The 18174-nt window shown below is 42.8% G+C and overlaps 6 non-coding genes across 6 annotated transcripts; 5 read left to right on the top strand and 1 right to left on the bottom strand.

Moving 5' to 3' along the window:
• Positions 1–326: 326 nt before the first annotated feature.
• trnal-uag (transfer RNA leucine (anticodon UAG)) lies at positions 327–408 on the top strand. Its single transcript has one exon. It is a non-coding gene; the product is annotated as a tRNA-Leu (tRNA).
• Positions 409–2171: 1763 nt separating this feature from the next.
• trnal-uag (transfer RNA leucine (anticodon UAG)) lies at positions 2172–2253 on the top strand. Its single transcript has one exon. It is a non-coding gene; the product is annotated as a tRNA-Leu (tRNA).
• Positions 2254–4147: 1894 nt separating this feature from the next.
• On the top strand, positions 4148–4229 carry trnal-uag (transfer RNA leucine (anticodon UAG)). The gene has a single exon. It is a non-coding gene; the product is annotated as a tRNA-Leu (tRNA).
• A 2977-nt stretch (positions 4230–7206) lies between these two features.
• On the top strand, positions 7207–7288 carry trnal-uag (transfer RNA leucine (anticodon UAG)). Its single transcript has one exon. It is a non-coding gene; the product is annotated as a tRNA-Leu (tRNA).
• An 8437-nt stretch (positions 7289–15725) lies between these two features.
• Positions 15726–15797, bottom strand: trnae-cuc (transfer RNA glutamic acid (anticodon CUC)). The gene has a single exon. It is a non-coding gene; the product is annotated as a tRNA-Glu (tRNA).
• Positions 15798–16805: 1008 nt separating this feature from the next.
• On the top strand, positions 16806–16877 carry trnad-guc (transfer RNA aspartic acid (anticodon GUC)). The gene has a single exon. It is a non-coding gene; the product is annotated as a tRNA-Asp (tRNA).
• The last annotated feature ends 1297 nt before the right edge of the window (positions 16878–18174 follow it).

Here is an 18174-nt window from a genome sequence, read left to right on the forward strand (position 1 = left end):
TACCATATCTGTAGGACTGTGCAGTATCTCCAGGTCCACGCATCACAATTTTCAGAGAGGAATACTGTGGTCACAGCTCAACGTTGAACAATATGTTAACTAATGAAAATAAGAGGAACCAAAACAATCTGCCCGTCAGGGAATCGAACCCTGGTCTTCCGCATGACTGTCCACTATACTAACGAGGACTGCACCGGCCTGCGTTTTCTAAATAACAAACAACAATCCAGGCGTAGCCCTGCCACGCCACAACCACAGCAGTGCCATGTCATACGTTTGCCGACTCATAATGCCGAGAAATTGATTCTCTAAACCATATATGTGATGGTAGTGTGGCCAAGTGGTCTAAGGCGCTGGACTTAGGCTCCGGTCTCTCAGGAGGTGTGGGTTCAAATCCCACCACTGCCATTTTTATTCCTGTAACGCAATTGTATCTTTCCTGACTAAAGCAGTAAGACCAAACTTGGTCCTCATTTGGAATGCTTTGGAAAACGGGCCAAAACATTATCTTTGGAGTTCTTTACGCTAGAAATGTGATCAAAAAGAAATCAACCAGGGCAGGGGTGAAGATGTGTGCAGCAGTCCAAATACAACACAAAATGAGTGACAGTGTAAATATGCCATGCTCTATCAACCTATGTCATTGTGTACGCATGCAAATTACAAAAGCTTTTGGTCTGACTTTTCCCACACAGTTTTAAGGATAAAGGATCAATTATTCAATAAAGCAAAGGACAGTTTTGTTTCATTGACTTGGTATGGCTAAAAGGTGCAACTGTATGTTTTTGTCAACCTGTCGTTTGAAGATCTGCGCCCCTACCTTTGACACCCAGGCCAGTTGTATTTTTTCCTGTATTCGGATCACACCACAGTGATAGCATGTATCGCTGGTCGGCACCGAGCGACTTGCAGGAGGGAGATGGCCTTTCTGGTGACATTGTGTGGAAACTCCAAACTCACCCTCAACACCGACTACACCAAGGAATCATTAGAGGACATGAAAAATGAACGTCGGTTTGCTCTTGTTAGAGTTGTATAGTTTTTCGTAGTCCATATTCCTACAGCAGTTTCCTAAGACACAAGAGTTCCCGCTCAAGGACTTCAACCTATGACCTATGCAAACCACATTTCAGACTTTGTACCACTGACATGGTGCTTATGCATTTGTGAAAAAAGCAGCCAGGAGGCAAGTGTCTAGGTATGTCGTCAGCTCACTGGTGGTTTAGTGGCTATGATTCGGCGCCCTCACCGCCGTCACCCAGGTTCGATTCCGGGTCAGGGAAGCACTGTTTAACCAGTATGGGAGCAGTCAATTTGTGATTTATGTCCACAATTCTCATATTTATGCTCATTGGATGCAAATCATTAACATTGACATTTTGTAAAAAGGTAACCGGAAATTTGTTAAAATGTTATTCAGCGCTGAAGTCTGAACAATGGGTGTTCTTATCATGTCGTGAAACCGAAGAGTGTAAGTGGGACCGGACAAATATCTTTCACATAAAACACGCAAGATAGCAGACGATAGTTTCGATCAATCGACCTCTGGGTTATGGGCCCAGCACGCTGCCGCTGCGCCACTCTGCTAACTGTATTAACAGTTATGAAGGCGTGGATTGAAATACCATCGCTTATAATTTCCTGGTGAGCAACTTGCCTGTTTTCTGAGACGAAAATAATTTGTGCTTGTCAAATAGTACTAAGGCACCCCTAAGTAAAGGCGTTTGTTTCTTCCACAGAACTGGACTTCCAAGAGTCGAGGTAAAGACACTGTTTTTGAAAACTTTTTATGCATCCTGATATCGAGGAATGCAACAAACGGTAGTAATGTACTACCATATCTGTAGGACTGTGCAGTATCTCCAGGTCCACGCGTCACAATTTTCAGAGAGGGATATTGTGGTCACTGCTCAAGGTTGAACAATATATTAACTGATGAAAATAAGAGGAACCAAAAAAATCTCCCCGTCAAGGAATCGAACCCTAGTCTTCCACGTAACAGGCGGAGATACTTTCCACTATACTAACGAGGAGTGCTCAAACCTACAATTTTTAAAGAACAACCAACGATCCAGGCTTATCCCTGCCACGCCACAACCACAGCGGTGCCATGTCATACGTTTGGCGTCTAATAATGCAGATAAATTGATTCTCTAAACCTTATGTATGACGGTAGTGTGGCCGAGTGGTCTAAGGCGCTGGACTTAGGCTCCAATCTCTCAGGAGGCGTGGGTTCAAATCCCACCACTGCAATTTCTATTCCTGTAACACACTTGTATCTTTCCTTACTAAAGCAGTAAGATCAAGCTTGGTCCTCATTTGGAATGCTTTGGAAAACTTGTGGAAATCAGGCCAAAACATTAGCTTCGGAGTTCTTTACGCTAGGAATGAGATCAAAAAGAACGCAACCAGGGCAGGGGTGAGGATGTGTGCAGCAGTCTAAATACAACACAAAATTAGTGAGAGTGTAAATATTCCGTGTTCTATCAACCCATGTCATTTTGTACGTATGCAGATTACAAAGGCTTTTGGTCTGACTTTTCCCACACAGTTTTAAGGATGAAGGATCAATAATTCAATAAAGCAAAGGAAAGTTTTGTTTCATTAACTTGGTATGACTAAAAGGTGGACATGTATGATTTTGTCAATCTGTGATTTGAAGATCTGCGCCCCTACCTTAGACACTCAAGTCAGTTGTATTTTTTCCTGTATTCGGATCACACCACAGTGATAGCATGTATCGCTGGTCGGCACGGAGCGACTTGCTGAGGGAAATAGCCTTTCTGGTGACATTGTGTGGAAACTCCAACCTCACCCCACACCAAGGAGTCAATAGAGCACATGAGAAAATAACCTCTGTTCGCTCTTGTTAGAGTTGTATACTTTTCCCACGTCCATATTCCTGCAGCAGTTCCCTAAGACACAAAAGTTCTCGCTCAAAGACTCCAACCAATGACCTTTGCAAACCACATTTCAGACTTTGTAAAACGGACATGGTATGGGTGTTTCGTGCATCCGTCAAAAAAGCAGCAAGGAGGAAAGTGTCTAGGTTGGTTGGCAGGTCCATATTGGTCCAGTGGCTAGGATTCAGCGCTCTCATCGCTGCGGCCGGGGTTCGATTCCCGGTCAGAGAAGCACTGTCCAACCAGTCTGGGAGCAGTCAAATTGTGCTTTATGTCCACATTTCTCATGTTTATGCTCATTGGATGAAAATCATTAACATTGACATTTTCAAAAAAGGTAACCGGGAATTTGTTCAAATGTTCTTTAGCGTGGAAGTCTGAACAATGGGTGTTCTTATCATGTCGTGAAACCAAAGAGTGTAAGTGGAACCGAGCGGAAATCTTTCACATTAAACACGCAAGATAGCAGAGGATAGTTTCGATCTATCGACCTCTGGGTAATGGGCCCAGCACGCTACTCTGCTAACTCTATTTGCAGTCCTAGCTTTATGAAGGCGTGGATTGAAATACCATCGCTTATGTTTTCCTGGTGAGAAAATTGTTTGTTTCCTGAGACAAAAAGGATTCGTCCTTGTCAATTACTACTAAGGCACCCCAAAGAAGGGGCGTTTGTTTCTTCGACAGAACTGGACTTCCAACAGTAGAGGTACCGACAATGTGGACTTAAAAAGATTAAATGCCGACAAATTTGTCAGCAAATGCCTTCTAATCTTTTACACACATTCTTGGTTTCAACTTAATCCGCAATACTGAATTTGAGTCACTGACTCTAATACACAATTTTTCCTTTTTGAAGACTTGTTATGTATCCTGATTTCGAGGAATGCAACAAACGGTAGTAAAGTACTACCATATCTGTAGGACTGTGCAGTATCTCCAGGTCCACGCATCACAATTTTCAGAGAGGAATACTGTGGTCACAGCTCAAGGTTGAACAATATGTTCACTGATGAAAATAAGAGGAACCAAAAGAATCTCCCCGTCAGGGAATAGAACTCTGGTCTTCCGCGTGACAGGCGGAGATACTGTCCACTATACTAAAGAGGACTGCACCGTCCTGCGTTTTCAAAGAACAACCAACGATCCAGGCGTATCCCTGCCACGCCACAACCACAGCGGTGGCATGTCATACGTTTGCCGTCTCATAATGCCGATAAATTGATACTCTAAACTTCAGGTATGACGGTAGTGTGGCCGAGTGGTCTAAGGCGCTGGACTTAGGCTCCAGTCTCTCAGGAGGCGTGGGTTCAAATCCCACCACTGCCATTTTTATTACTGTAACGCACTTGTATCTTTCCTGACTAAAGCACTTAGACCAAACTTGGTCCTCATTTGGAAAACTTGTGGAAATCAGGCCAAAACATTAGTTTTGGAGTTCTTTACGCTAGGAATGTGATCAAAAAGAACGCAACCAGGGCAGGGGTGAGGATGTGTGCAGCAGTCCAAATACAACACAAAATGAGTGAGAGTGTAAATATGCCGTGTTCTAGCAACCTATGTCATTTTGTACGTATGCAGATTACAAAGGCTTTTGGTCTGACTTTTCCCACACAGTTTTAAGGATGAAGGATCAATTATTCAATAAAGCAAAGGAAAGTTTTGTTTCATTGACTTGGTATGGCTAAAAGGTGGACATGTATGTTTTTGTCAACCTGTCGTTTGAAGATCTGCGCCCCTACCTTAGACACTCAAGTCAGTCGTATTTTTTCCTGTATTCAGATCACACCACAGTGATAGCATGTATCGCTGGTCGGCACGGAACGACTTGCAGAGGGAAATAGCCTTTCTGGTGACATTGTGTGGAAACTCCAACCTCACCCTCAACGCGGACTACACCAAGGAGTCAATAGAGCACATGTGAAAAGAACCTCTGTTCGCTCTTGTTAGAGTCGTATACTTTTTCACGTCCATACTCCTGCAGCAGTTCCCTAAGACACAAAAGTTCTCGCTCAAAGACTCCAACCAATGACCTTTGCAAACCACATTTCAGACTTTGTAAAACTGACATGGTATGTGTGCTTCGTGCATCCGTCAATAAAGTAGCCAGGAGGAAAGTGTCTGGCTTGGTTGTCAGCTCCCTGGTGGTCTAGTGGCTAGGATTCGGCGCTCTAGTCACCGCGGTCTGGGTTCAATTCCCGGTCAGGGAAGCACTGTGTAACCAGTCTAGGAGCAGTCAATTTGTGATTTATGTCCACAATTCTCATGTTTATGCTCATTGGATGCAAATCATTAACATTGACATTTTCAAAAAAGGTAACCGGGAATTTGTTCAACTGTTCTTGAGCGTGGAAGTCTGAACAATGGGTGTTCTTATCATGTCGTGAAACCAAAGAGTGTAAGTGGAACCGAGAGAAAATCTTTCACATAAAACACGCAAGATAGCAGAGGATAGTTTCGATTCAATCGACCTCTGGGTTATGGGCCCAGCAAGCTCCCGCTGCGCCACTCTGCTAACTTTATATGCTCTCTTAGCTTTATGAAGGCGTGGATTGAAATACCATCGCTTATGTTTTCCTGGTGAGAAACTTGTTTGTTTCCTGAGACAAAAAGGATTTGTCCTTGTCAAATACTACTAAGGCACCCCAAAGTAGAGGCGTTTGTTTCTTCCACAGAACTGGACTTCCAACAGTAGAGGTACCGACGCTGTGGACTTAAAAAGATTAAATGCCGACAAATTTGTCAGTAAAAATACGTTTAAATGCCTTCTAATATTTTACATACATTCTTGGTTTCAACTTAATCCGCAATACTGAATTTGAGTCACTGACTCTAATGCACAATTTTTCTTTTTTGAAGACTTGTTATGCATCCTGATTTCGAGAAATGCTCAAACAGTAGTAAAGTACTACCATATCTGTAGGACTGTGCAGTATCTCCAGATCCACGCATCACAATTTTCAGAGAGGAATACTGTGGTCACTGCTCAAGGTTGAACAAAATGTTAACTGATGAAAATAAGAGGAACCAAAACAATCTCCCCTCCAGGGAATCGAATCCTGGTCTTCCGCGTGACAGGCGGAGATACTGTCCACTATACTAACGAGGACTGCGCAGTCCTGCGTTTTCTAAAGAACAACCAACGATCCAGGCGTATCCCTGCCACGCCACAACCACAGCACTGCCATGTCATACGTTTGCCGTATCATAATGGCGATAAATCGATTCTCTAAACCAGGGGTGCCCACACTTTTTCTGAGGGCGAGCTACTTTTCAATTGACCAACTCAAGGGGATCTACCTCATTTATATATATCATTTATATTTATTTATTTATGAAAAAGACATTTTTGTAAACAAGTTAAATGTGTTTAATGATAATACAAGCATGTGTAACACATATAGATGTCTTTCTTTCACAAAGACAAGAATATAAGTTGGTGTATTACCTGATTCTGATGACTTGCATTGATTGGAATCAGACAGTAAAGATGATAACGCCCACATTTTCAAATTGAGGAGAAATAAAGTTGTCCTTTCTGTACAATACCACATGAAAGTGGTTGGTTTTTGGCATTTAATTCATCCAGTTTCCATACACTTTACAAGAAAAACATTGGCGGCAAATTCCGTAGCTTGCTTGATTGACATTCACGGCACCCGAGGGTCTTGTGAGATGACGCTGGCTGCTGCCAGTTCATTATTAGGAAAAAATGACAGAGAGGAAGGCGAGAAACACTTTTTATTTCAACAGACTTTCGCGCCGTCCCTTCCGTCAAAACTCTAAAGGCCAACTGCACATTTCCTATCTTCACAATAAAAGCCCTGCTTCATGCTGCCTGCGCTAACAAAATAAGAGTCTCGGAAAGCTGGCGTGCACAAGTTATGTGTACACCAGCTTTCTGAGGGATCGCTTGTGCACGCCAGTTTTCCGAGACTCTGTATTTAGTTAGCGCAGGCAGCATGAAGCAGGACTTTTATTGTGAAGATACGAAAAGTGCAGTCGGCCTTCAGAGTTTTGACGGAATGTACGGCGCGAGATTCTGTTGAAATAAAAAGTGTTTCTCGCCTTCCTCTCGGTCATATTTTCATAATAATGATCTTGCAGCAGCCAGCGTGATCTCACAAGACCCTCCGGTACCGTGAACGTAATTTAAGTGACTTTTTGGTGAAGATTGATGATCACTAATTTTTAGGTCTATTTTTTTTAAAAGCCTGGCTGGAGATCGACTGACACACCCCCCGCGGTCGACTGGTAGCTCGCGATCGACGTAATGGGCACCCCTGCTCTAAACCACTTATATAGCGGTAGTGTGGCCGAGTGGTCTAAGGCGCTGGACTTAGGTTCCAGTCTCTGAGGAGGCGTGGGTTCAAATCCCACCACTGCCATCTCTATTTCTGTAACACCCTTGTATCTTTCCTGACCAAAGCAGTAAGACCAATATTGGTCCTCATTTGGAATGTTTTGGAAAACTTGTGGAAATCAGGCCAAAACATTAGTTTTGGAGTTCTTTACGTTAGGAATGTGATCAAAAAGAACACAACCAGGGCAGGGGTGAAGATGTGTGCAGCAGTCCGAATACAACACAAAATGAGTGACAGTGTAAATACGCCGTGTTCTATCAACCTATGTCATTTTATACGTATGCAGATTACAAAGGCTTTTGGTCTGACTTTTCCCACACAATTTTAAGGATGAAGGATCAAAGTTTTGTTTCATTGACTTGGTATGGCTAAAAGGTGGACATGTATGTTTTTGTCAACCTGTCGTTTGAAGATCTGCGCCCCTACCTTAGACACTCAAGTCAGTTGTATTTTTTCCTGTATTCGGATCACACCACAGTGATAGCATGTATGGCTGGTCGGCACGGAGCGACTTGCAGAGGGAAATAGCCTTTCTGGTGACATTGTGTGGAAACTCCAACCTCACCCTCAACGCGGACTACGCCAAGGAGTCAATAGAGGACATGAGAAAAGAACCTGTTTGCTCTTGTTAGAGTTGTATACTTTTTCACGTCCATATTCCTGCAGCAGTTCCCTAAGACACAAAAGTTCTCGCTCAAAGACTTCAACCAATGACCTTTGCAAACCACATTTCAGACTTTGTAAAACTGACATGGTATGGATGGGTGCTTCGTCCATCTGTCAAAAAAGCAGCCAGGAGGCAAGTGTCTAGGTAGGCCGTCAGCTCCCTGGTGGTCTAGTGAAGGGCATTCGGCGCTCTCACCGCCGCGGCCCGGGTTCGATTCCCGTTCAGGGAAGCACTGTCTGACCAGTCTGGGAGCAGTCAATTTCTAACTTATGTCCACAATTCTCATGTTTATGGTCATTGGTTGCAAGTCGTTAACATTGACATTTTCAAAAAAGTTAACCGATAATTTGTTCAACTGTTCTTCAGCGTGGAATTCTGAACAATGGGTTTTCTTATTATGTCGTGAAACCGAAGAGTATAAGTGGAACCTAGCGGATATCTTCCGCATAAAACACGCAAGGTAGCAGAGGATAGTTTCGACCTATCGACCTCTGGGTTATGGGTCCAGCACACTCCCGCTGCGCCACTCTGCTAACTGTTTTTGCAGTGCTGGCTTTATGGTGGAGTGGATTGAAATACAATCGCTAAATGTTTTCCTGGTGAGAAACTTGCTTGTTTTCTGAGACAAAAAGGATTTGTCCTTGTCAAATAGTACTAAGGCACCCTAAAGAACTGGACTTCCAACAGTTGAGGTACCGACAATGTGGACTTAAAAATTTTAAATGCCGACAAATTTTTCCATAAAAATACGTTCAAATGCCTTCTAATCTTTTACACACATTCTTGGTTTCAACTTATTCCGCAATACCAAACCAATCTCCCCATCAGTGAATCAAATCTTGGTCTCCTGCATGATAGGTAGAGACACTACCCACTAAACTAACTGCGTATTCTAAAGAACCACCAACAATCCAGGCTTATCCCTGCCCCGCCACAACCACATCGGTGCCATGTCATACGTTTGCCGCCTCATAATTCCGATAAATTGATTCTCTACAACATTTATATGACGGTTGTGTAGCTGAGTGGTCTAAGGTGCTGGATACAGGCTCCAGTCTCTCAGAATGCGTGGGTTCAAGTCCCATCACTGTCATTTATATTCTTGTAACACACTTGTATCTTTCATTACCAAAGCAGTAAGACCAGGGTTGGTCCTCATTTAGAATGCTTTGGAAAACTTGTGGAAATCGGGCCAAAACATTAGCTTTGGAGTTCTTTATGCTAGGAATGTGATCAAAAAGAACACAACCAGGGGTGAGGATGTGTGCAGCAGTCCAAATACAACAGAAAATGAGTGACAGTGTAAATATGCCATGTTCTATCAACCTATATTAGCTATTAGCTATTGTGCTCAGGTTAGACTTTTTTTTAATCCATGCAAGGACAAAAATTCTTGTCTGAGGTGTTGACTCAGCCACAAATGTTATCTTTGTTTTGGCCCGCTGGTAGCCAAGGACTTTAGGGTTCTCGGCATGGATGGGATAACAGCACGCAGATGAGACAGAGACTTCAAGGAATCTCAACGAAAATAAGATGACAACACACAGACGAAGCAAGAGACAAGGCAAAATCACATTCCATCAAATACTATGCATCCTGGACCTGCTTTGCATAATATATGTGACCACTCCTTTTAGAGGCAGCCTCACAGATGTTGACTATGGAACTCTGAATAAAAAGTGGAACGCGGTAACTGGAGCTTAGAGCGTAGGGCGAGACTGTGACTAAGTGTGCAGTGCCCGCGTTCTCCTCATGAGCCCTATTTAACTCTGTGGTTCCTTGCTTCTTGTCTGATTAAAAAATGTCATCAGTGTTTGAACCTGACAGTCACTGACTTTAATACACATTTTTTCCTTTTTGAAAACTTGTTATGCATCCTGATTTCGAGGAATGCAACAAACGGTAGTAAAGTACTACCATATCTGTAGGACTGTGCAGTATCTCCAGGTCCACGCATCACAATTTTCAGAGAGGGATACTGTGGTCACTGCTCAAGGTTGAACAATATGTTAACTGATGAAAATAAGAGGAACCAAGAAAATCTGACCCGTCAGGAAATCGATTCCTGGTCTTCCATGTGACAGGTAGAGATGCTGTCCACTATACTAACGAGGAACGTGCAAATTTCCGTATTTTTTTAAAGAACAACCAACGATCCAGGCTTGTCCCTGCCACGCCACAACCACAGCGGTGCCATGTCATGCGTTTGCCGTCTCATAATGCCGATAGATTGTTCTCTAAAACACTCATGTGACGGTTTTGTGGCCGAGTGGTCTAAGGCGCTGGATTTATTCTCCAGTCTCTCAGAAGGCGTGGGTTAAAATCCCCCCACTGTCATTTATATTCTTGTAACACACTTGTATCTTTCCTGACCAAAGCAGTAAGACCAACCTTGGTCCTCATTTGGAATGCTTCGGAAAACTTGTGGAAATCAGGCCAAAACATTAACTTTGGAGTTCTTTACGCTAGGAATGTCTTCAAAAAGAACAAACTGGGGGTGAGGATGTGTGCAGCAGTCCAAATACAACACAACATAAGTGACAGTGTAAATATGCAATATTCTATCAACCTATATCATTTTGTACGTATGCAGAAAACAAAACCTATTGGTCTGAGTTCTCCCACACAGTTTTAAGGATGAAGGATCAATTATTCAATAAAGCAAAGAACAGTTTTGTTTCATTGACTTGGTATGGCTAAAAGCTGGACATGTATGTTTTTGTCAACCTGTCGTTTGGAGAGCTGCGCCCCTAACTTAAACACTCAGGCCAGACGTATTTTTTCCTGTATTCGGATCACACCACAGTGATAGCATGTATTGCTGGTCGGCACGGAGTGACTTGCAGGAGGGAGATGACTTTTTTGGTGACAATCGAGGACATGAGAAAAAAACGTCGGTTTCGATCTTTTTAGAGTTGTATACTTTTTCTAAGTCCATATACCTGCAGCAGTTCCCTAAGATACAAAAGTTCCCGCTGGAACCTTTGCAATCCACATTTCAGACTTTGTACTTCCGACATGGTGTTGGTCCTTCGTGCATCCGTCAAAAAAGCAGCCAGGAGGTAAGTGTCTAGATAGGTTGTCAGCTCCCTGGATGTTTAGTGGCTAGGTTTCGAGGCTCTCACTGCCATGGCCCGGGTTCGATTCCTGTTTAGGGAAGCACTGTATAACCAATCTGGGAGCAGTCAATTTGTGATTTATGTCCACAATTCTCGTGTTTATGCTCATTAGATGCAAATCATTATTATTGACATTTTCAAACAGGTAACCGGGAATTTGTTCAACTGTTCTTCAGCGTGGAAGTCTGAACAATTGGTGTTCTTATCATGTCGTGAAACCAAAGAGTGTAAGTCGAACAGAGCGGAAATCTTTCACATAAAACACGCAAGATAGCAGAGGATAGTTTCGATCTACCAACCTATGGGTTATGGGTCCAGAACGCTTCCGCTGCGCCACTCTGCTAACTGTATTATCAGTCCTAGCTTTATGGAGGTGTGGATTGAAATACCATCGCTTATGTTTTCCTGGTGAGAAACTTGCTTGTGCCCTGCGATGAGTTGGCAAATTGTCCAGGGTATACGCCGCCTTCCGCCCGATTGTAGCTGAGATAGGCGCCAGCGCCCCCCGCGACCCCAAAAGGGAATAAGCGGTAGAAAATGGATGGGATGGAAACTTGCTTGTTTTCTGAGACAAAAAGGATTTGTCCTTGTCAAATAGTACTAAGGCACCCCAGACCTAATTCTTTTGAAATCTCTTTCACTTGCCACAGGCCTCGACTACATCAACAATCACCTGGACACTGAATTGGAGATGGATGATGTTCCCGCAAACAGTAGTCACTCTGATGAAGATGACTTCTTTGCATCGCTGAATACAGGACAATCACAAACAGGAGAGCTGGAGAGGTACCTTTCATGTCCATCCACTGGAGGTATGGATCTCTTGCATTTCTTTCCTCAAATCAAGAGCCTGTCTATGAAAATCAACACAGGCGTCCCAGCATCTGCAGCCTGTGAGAGACTTTTTAGTCATGCAGGACTCCTTCTCACGGCTAAAAGGTCACAGCTTCAACTCCCTTTCACGGCTAAAAGATCACAGCTTCACAGTGTGAACCTTGAGAGCTAATTGTTGAAACTAAATAGTCACTTAACTGAGTGATTCTGAGTGAACATGCACAACTTCACATGCACACACTCTTACGCATGCATGCACACACAAATCAGAAGTGCACAGTGTTCTCAGGTGCAGCCCACACCTATCAGAGTTTTTGGTTTGCGTAAAGGCTAACTTATTATTTTCCTTTGTAACCTCTGCCTACTGAGCCTATGGTGCTGTTAAGTTATTGTGGCTGAATTTGTCTTAATTTATTTTATTTTAATGTATTATTATTTAATATATCATTGTTTTAGTTGCTTAAGAGATATTTGTGGCTCTGAATTTGTTCATTACTATTTTTATGTTTTAGAGCATTATTTGTTGCCGTCATCATTAAAGTAACATGTTACTCATCAGTTACTCAGTACTTGAGTAGTTTTTTCACAACATACTTTTAACTTTTAATCAAGTAAATATTTGGGTGACTAGTCCTTACTTTTACTTGAGTAATAAATTAAAGTAACAGTACTCTTACTTGAGTACAATTTCTGGCTACTCTAACCACCTCTGGTGCCGATCAGCGATACATGCTATAACTTTTGTGTTCCGAATATAGGAAAAAATTCGACTGGCCTGAGTGTTTAAGGTAGGGGGCGCAGATCTTCAAACGACAGGTTGACAAAAACATACATGTCCACGTTTTAGCCATACCAAGTCAATGTATCAAAACTGTCCTTTGCTTTATTGAATAATTGATCCTTCATCCTTAAAACTGTGTGGGAAAAGTCAGACCAGAAGCCTCCCAGACGGGGAGATTGTTTTGTTTCCTCTTATTTTCATCAGTTAACATATTGTTCAACCTTGAGCAGTGACCACAGTATCCCTCTCTGAAAATTGTGATGCGTGGACCTGGAGATACTGCACAGTCCTACAGATATGGTAGTACTTTACTACTGTTTGAGCATTCCTCGAAATTAGGGTGCATAACAAGTTTTCAAAAAGGAAAAACTGTGTATTAGAATCAGTGACTCAATTTCAGTATTGCGGATTAAGTTGACACCAAGAATATATGTAAAAGATTAGAAGGCATTTGAACGTATTTTTACTGACAAATTTGTCGGCATTTATTCTTTTTAAGTCCACAGTGACTGTTGGAAGTCCAGTTCTGCGGAAGAAACAAACGCCTCTACTTTGGGGTGCCTTAGTACTATTTGACAAGGACAAATCCTTTTTGTCTCAGAAAACAGGCAAGTTTCCATCCCATCCATTTTCTACCGCTTATTCCCTTTTGGGGTCGCGGGGGGCGCTGGCGCCTATCTCAGCTACAATCGGGCGGAAGGCGGGGTACACCCTGGACAAGTCGCCACCTCATCGCAGGGCACAAGCAAGTTTCTCACCAGGAAAACATAAGCGATGGTATTTCAATCCACACCTCCATAAAGCTAGGACTGATAATACAGTTAGCAGAGTGGCGCAGCGGAAGCGTGCTGGGCCCATAACCAAGAGGTCGGTAGATCGAAACTATCTTCTGCTATCTTGTGTGTTTTATGTGAAAGATTTCCGCTCGGTTCGACTTACACTCTTTGGTTTCACGACATGATAAGAACACCAATCGTTCAGACTTCCACGCTGAAGAACAGTTGAACAAATTCCCGGTTACCTGTTTGAAAATGTCAATAATAATGATTTGCATCCAATGAGCATAAACATGAGAATTGTGGACGTAAAACACAAATTGACTGCTCCCAGATTGGTTATACAGTGCTTCCCTAAACGGGAATCGAACCCGGGCCGTGGCAGGAAGAGCCTCAAAACCTAGCCACTAGACATCCAGGGAGCTGACAACCTATCTACACACTTGCCTCCTGGCTGCTTTTTTGACGGATGCACGAAGGACCCACACCATGTCAGATGTACAAAGTCTGAAATGTGTTTTGCAAAGGTTCCAGCGGGAACTTTTGTATCTTAGGGAACTGCTGCAGGTATATGGACTTAGAAAAAGTATACAACTCTAAAAAGAGCGAAACCGACGTTTTTTTCTCATGTCCTCTATTGTCACCAAAAAGGTCCTCTCCCTCCTGCAAGTCACTCCGTGCCGACCAGCAATACATGTTACCACTGTGGTGTGATCCGAATACAGGAAAAAATACAACTGGCCTGGGTGTTTAAGGTAGGGGCGCAGCTCTCCAAACGACAAGTTGACAAAAACATACATGTCCACCTTTTAGCCATACCAAGTCAATGAAACAAAACTGTCCTTTGCTTTATTGAATAATTGATCCTTCATCCTTAAAACTGTGTGGGAGAACTCAGACCAATAGGTTTTGTTATCTGCATATGTACAAAATGATACAGGTTGATAGAATATTGCATATTTACACTGTCACTCATGTTGTGTTGTATTTGGACTGCTGCAAACATCCTCACCCCCAGTTTGTTCTTTTTGAAGACATTTCTAGCGTAAAGAACTCCAAAGTTAATGTTTTGGCCTGATTTCCACAAGTTTTCCAAAGCATTCCAAATGAGGACCAAGCTTGGTCTTACTGCTTTGGTCAGGAAAGTGTGTTACAAGAATATAAATGAGAGTGGGGGGATTTGAACCCACGCCTTCCCAGAGACTGGAGAATAAATCCAGCGCCTTAGACCACTCGGCCACACTACCGTCATACATACTGTTTAAAGAATCAATTTATCGGCATTATGAGACGGAAAAAGTATGACATGGCACCGCTGTGGTTGTGGCGTGGCAGGGATACGCCTGGATCGTTGGTTGTTCTTTAGAAAACACAAAACAGCGCAGTCCTAGTTAGTATAGTGGACAGTATCTCCACCTGTCACGTGGAAGACCGGGGTTCGATTCCCTGATGGAGAAATTCTTTTGGTTCCTCTTGTTTTCATCAGTTAACATATTGTTCAACCTTGAGCAGTGACCACAGTATTCCTCTCTGAAAATTGTGATGCGTGGACCTGGAGATACTGCACAGTCCTACAGATATGGTAGTACTTTACTACTGTTTGAGCATTCCTCGAAATCAAGATGCATAACAAGTCTTCAAAAAGGAAAAATTGTGTATTAGAGTCAGTGACTCAAATTCAGTATTGCGGATTAAGTTGAAACCAAGAATGTGTGTAAAAGATTAGAAGGCATTTGAACGTATTTTTGCTGACAAATTTGTCGGCATTTAATCTTTTTAAGTCCACAGTGTCGGTACCTCTACTGTTGGAAGTCCAGTTCTGTGGAAGAAACAAAAGCCTCTACTTTGGGGTACCTTAGTAGTAATTGACAAGGACAAATCCTTTTTGTCTCAGGAACCAAACAGGTTTCTCACCAGGAAAACATAAACGATGGTATTTCAATCCATCCTTTCATAAAGCTAGGAATACAAATAGAGTTAGCAGAGTGGCGCAGCGGGAGCGTGCTGGGCCCATAACCCAGACGTCGATAGATTGAAACTATCCTCTGCTATCTTGTGTGTTTTATGTGAAAGATTTCCGCTCGGTTCTACTTATACTCTTTGGTTTCACGACATGATAAGAACACCCATATGGTCAGACTTCCACGCTGAAGAACAGTTGAACAAATTCCCGGTTACCTTTTTTGAAAATGTCAATGTTAATGATTTGCATCCAATGAGCATAAACATGAGAATTGTGGACATAAATGACAATTTGACTGCTCCCAGACTGGTTAGACAGTGCTTCCCTGACCGGGAATCGAACCCGAGCCGCAGCGATGAGAGCGCTGAATCCTAGCCACTAGACCACCAGGGAGCTGACATTCAACCCAGACACTTTCTTCCTGGCTGCTTTTTTGACGGATGCACGAAGCACCCATACCATGTCAGTTTTACAAAGTCTGAAACGTGGTTTGCAAAGGTCATTGGTTGGAGTCTTTGAGCGAGAACTTTTGTGTCTTAGGGAACTGCTGCAGGAATATGGACGTGGAAAAAGTATACAACTCTAACAAGGGCGAACAGGGGTTCTTTTCTCATGTCCTCTATTGACTCCTTGGTGTAGGGTGAGGTTTCAGTTTCCACAAAATGTCACCAATAACGCTATTTCCCTCTGCAAGTCGCTCCGTGCCGACCAGCGATACATGCTATCACTGTGGTGTGATCCGAATACAGGAAAAAATACAACTGACTTGAGTGTCTAAGGTAGGGGCGCAGATCTTCAAACGACAGGTTGACAAAAACATACATGTCCACCTTTTAGCCATACCAAGTCAATGAAACAAAACTTTCCTTTGCTTTTTTGAATAATTGATCCTTCATCCTTAAACCTGTGTGGGAAAAGTCAGACCAAAAGCCTTTGTAATCTGCATACGTACAAAATGACATAGGTTTATAAAACAATGCATATTTACACTGTCACTCATTTTGTGTTGTATTTGGACTGCTGCACACATCCTCACCCCTGCCCTGGTTGTGTTCTTTTTGATCACATTCCTAGTGTAAAGAACTCCAAAGCTAATGTTTTGGCCTGATTTCCACATGTTTTCCAAATGAGGTTTTACTGCTTTGGTCAGGAAAGATACAAGTGTGTTACAAGAATTTAAAAGACTGTGGTACGATTTGAACCCACGCCTCCTGAGAGACTGGAATTTAAATCTATCGCCTTAGACCCCTTGGCCACACAACTGTCAGTTACAAGTTTAAGAGAATCAATTTATCGGCATTATGAGACGGCAAACGTATGACATGGCACCGCTGTGGTTGTGGCGTGGCAGGGATAAGGCTGTATCGTTGGTTGTTCTTTAAAAATCAAAGGTTAGGGCAGTCCTCGTTAGTATAGTGGACAGTATATCCGCCTGTCACGCGGAAGACCAGGGTTCGATTCCCTGACGGGGAGATTTTTTTGGTTCCTCTTATTTTCATCAGTTAATATATTGTTCAACCTTGAGCAGTGACCACAGTATCCCTCTCTGAAAATTGTGATACGTGGACCTGGATGTACTGCACAGTCCTACAGATATGGTAGTACTTTACTACCGTTTGAGCATTCCTCGAAATGAGGATGCATAACAAGTTTTCCAAAAGGAAAAATTGTGTGTTAGAGTCAATGTCTCAAATTCAGTATTGCGGATTAAGCTGAAACCAAGAATGTATGTAAACGATTAGAAGGCATTTGAATGTATTTTTACTGACAATATGTCGGCATTTACTCTTTTTAAGTCCACAGTGTCGGCACCTCAACTGTTGGAAGTCCAGTTCTGCGGAAGAAACAAACGCGCCTCAAAGCCTTGAGGGGAGTGAGTGGAAGTAAGAGGGCGGGCCTGTGGTGCACCTTCTCCCTACCGACAGCATGGAGCAAAAGAGTTCGCCTGCACCGCCCAAACTGCCCGTGAGTATGTTACTCCGTGTTTGTTGCTGGTTGCCACATAGAACCTTGTAGCGTTAAAATGTATGTGTTTTATGTTATCAGATTTGGCAAAGGCCTGCCGGAACAAGCGCTAACGTTAGCTTAGCTAAGCTAAAGACGTTCAATTAACGTACTTTCGTTATCAAAACCAAACACTGATAATTAAGCAATATCACACCATGGAGTGCTGTTGTACTGTATATTAGCACGGGTGTGATGCGGCCTCCTCGTGCCTACGACCGAATCACACCCGGCATGTCCTGGGTTTTCAGCCGCCTCTCATGTTTGATAGAAGGAGAGTGGGCAATAATGTTCTGATGTCTGACAGTGCAGCTATCAAGATGTATGCTACCATTTCTCCAGCCCTGTGAGGTGTGTTTTTTTTTCTAGGAATCTGAGGCTCCGTGAATGTGCCAACACAGTATTCACCAGCAATATCGCACTCCTCAGCCAGGGAGCACAAATTTAAGGCCAGAGGACTATAAAGTAAAACGAGATGGCAGACTCACAATCCCAACAGGTAATGGCAAGTTAATCAACATACATGTCACCATAATTGGCTTTCATATATTTAGCTTCATAGTACGTGTGCATTTTTAATGGTAGTGCATAGGCTGGGCCAGGTATGCTCCAGAAAATCTAATTTTAAACACAATCTCAGTATAAACCTTTGAACCCTTATTCACCTTTTTTTTGATTAACAAAAAACATACAATTAGTTTTGTTCAAATGTTCTTAGGTACATTAATTCATCATAGCATGACATCATCTAATCCGTGCATTATGA

Source organism: Nerophis ophidion, linkage group LG27 (genome assembly GCF_033978795.1).
Source record: "Nerophis ophidion isolate RoL-2023_Sa linkage group LG27, RoL_Noph_v1.0, whole genome shotgun sequence".
Classification (NCBI taxonomy): domain Eukaryota; kingdom Metazoa; phylum Chordata; class Actinopteri; order Syngnathiformes; family Syngnathidae; genus Nerophis; species Nerophis ophidion.